This window comes from Penaeus chinensis, chromosome 21 (assembly GCF_019202785.1).
Source record: "Penaeus chinensis breed Huanghai No. 1 chromosome 21, ASM1920278v2, whole genome shotgun sequence".
In the NCBI taxonomy this organism is placed as follows: Eukaryota; Metazoa; Arthropoda; class Malacostraca; order Decapoda; family Penaeidae; genus Penaeus; species Penaeus chinensis.
The window spans coordinates 12,585,291-12,587,790 of record NC_061839.1 but is presented as its reverse complement, the minus strand read 5'-3'; the positions used below and the strand labels follow the sequence as shown (position 1 = coordinate 12,587,790).

At 39.4% G+C, this 2,500-nt stretch overlaps 1 protein-coding gene across 1 annotated transcript in view; it reads right to left on the bottom strand.

Moving 5' to 3' along the window:
* The window catches only part of LOC125036601 (E3 ubiquitin-protein ligase RING1-like), an 11,133-nt gene that overhangs the window by 8,162 nt on the left and 471 nt on the right, over window positions 1–2,500 (bottom strand). The gene's annotated exons all lie outside the window — the stretch shown is intronic.

Below are 2,500 nucleotides of genomic sequence, written 5' to 3'. Positions count from 1 at the left end.
AGGCACCTGGGTACTGTTCTACTAAACCTCCATGGTGGCACGAGGGATTATGAGCCCAACAATTCTTAGCACACACGTGGCGGTTTAACCCATTTGTCAAGAATACATGCCATGCCCACTGTAATACAAGTTTATTTATTGTATTTACACATAGATGGCTCTACAAGCTCTTAATCACCAAATAGCCAGTTATTAGAACAACCTATCTCACCTGTTTACCCTTTTCCTTCACTTTAGGAAAGGGTCTTATGTATCATTTCATTGTCTAAAATATTTGAATGACAACTAATCATAACATCAATAACAATAATAACAGTATCGATATAATAATAAATACACATTTTCCCACTAATTCCACGAATGGGGAAATCAGGATTAGTAACTAGAGCCTACTGATAGCCTCCTTGCCGGCTGAGCACATGTGGAGCCATCTGTATGTAACAAAATTCACCAAAAACTACAGGGGACAAAACATAAATCCAGGCCAAATGGGTTAAAATGTACCCACCTGATTAACATATTTATTCCCAAGTTTATACATCTGTTTTACAGCCTAAACTAATTTGATAAAAATTACAGCAGCATCAACTATGGTACAAAATTATTATTGACATTTGGTATATAAGAAAATCTTGTTATATTGGCTAATTAATGTCATAGTAGGACAAACTAAGTTCATATTTTTAGTGTATATGACATAAGAAAGAGTTTTGTATAATTTTCAATCAACAGAATAATTCACAATAAGCAAAATATATATTAATAGTACAAAACTGTACACAAAACCAAGAGCATGCTCTACAGCACAGTAACATCCACCTGTGTTTCTCACAGAGATAGGTATACAACATACTATACCAGTTGATATGTTGTATGTTGTAAGTAACAAGATGACTGGCATGCAGGGTTGTGAACCCTGCATGCTAGTCATTTTGTTACTTACCTATTATTCTTGTTAAGCACCTACAAAGTTTTGAGCTCGGTAGTGAAGCTTACTAGAAACTTGCTGTAATCTAAGATAAAAAGCTTACAATCCCAAGTACAACTCAAAAGTGACAAAGGTCAACAAACTCCATAACAGTCTTAGACTGGTTCTCATTAACAAACTGCTATGGGGGGGGGGGGGGACAATTGGCCTTTGCTAAAGCACCAACAGGTATGGTTAAGGCATGGATGTGTTTGGAGAATTTACCCTATAATTTACATATTCTTCAACTGATATTACTTTTTATTAGTTTGAATCTAATAATGCAATGTCAAATTTGGTGGCTGTCAGTTAACCCAACGATGACAGGTGAAGAAAACAGATGAAAATACAACTCTCTGGAGATTAATGGCAACAAGCAGACTTTGAGTGTGGGAGTCCACTACATCAAGCCCAACGTCCCGCTCCAAGCATTCTGGCATGTCGCCGCAGCGGACAGCCATACCCCGCAGACCGAACGGTTTGTTATGACACCGGTAGGCGTGCCCCATCAGTATGGGATTAATGATCTAATAAATCTAATTAAACCTTCAATGGGCTTAACCCCTTGGTGACAGGTGAAGAAAACTAAAAAAAAAACTACGCTTTGGCAATCAATGGCAACATGCCGGCTTTGAGCGCGGGAGTTCGGTACATCAAGCCGAATCACCGCCTCGGAGCGCTTTGGCTTACAGCCGCACACCACATTTCGAGCGATTTGTTAGGACATCTAGAGACGTGACCCGTCATGAAGGGGTTAAAGAGGACAAATCCCCCTAGAAATCAGACACGAGTCATTATTTCTGTGATCTTAGCCTAATTTATCGCTATTAGAATTTATAACATTGTGCTTGCCGAAGTTTGTATCCATAGACTAAAGCTACAACTGTACAAAAAATTATCAATACCAAGTGTGAGTATATTAGTATTCATCTGTGCATCTTTTGCTTAGAATTACCAATGGTAATTTCCTAAAATATGTCTGCATATTTAAATCCAGCATACTTAAATTGATGGATGCCTTATGTCTAGTGTGCACCTATAGTGATTTTAGTCAGTACTATACAAGGCATGATAGGTGGGTACTGAAATTGTGGAGTTAAATTATGCAATATTTATCATAGTTAGGGGACTCTGCCCAATCAGACCCTCAACCGCTTCTGGAATGCAAAATCTCCCCTGCATCTGACCTGCAATATCTCCAGTGACTTTTATGCCCGCCTCAATAACAGGGGAGGGCATGAAAGGCACCAGAGAAAAAATATGAATAAAATACGCAGAATCATTCACTACTGCAACCCCTCCTGGAGGGTACCACTTCAACCCCCACCCAGGAAAACAAAAAATCCTCCATGTATTCATGGCAGAGTAGACCACACCACCAACATGTAGGAGCGCCTGATGTTCTACCCTGCTGGAGATATGTGGAGGATACAAGTATCTTGTTACAGCCCATTCAGCTGAAATTGTGCCCTTTGTAGCGCTATGAAGTGCAAAACAGAATGCAAGGCAGGGTAAGTGAATGCATTCTGTGCC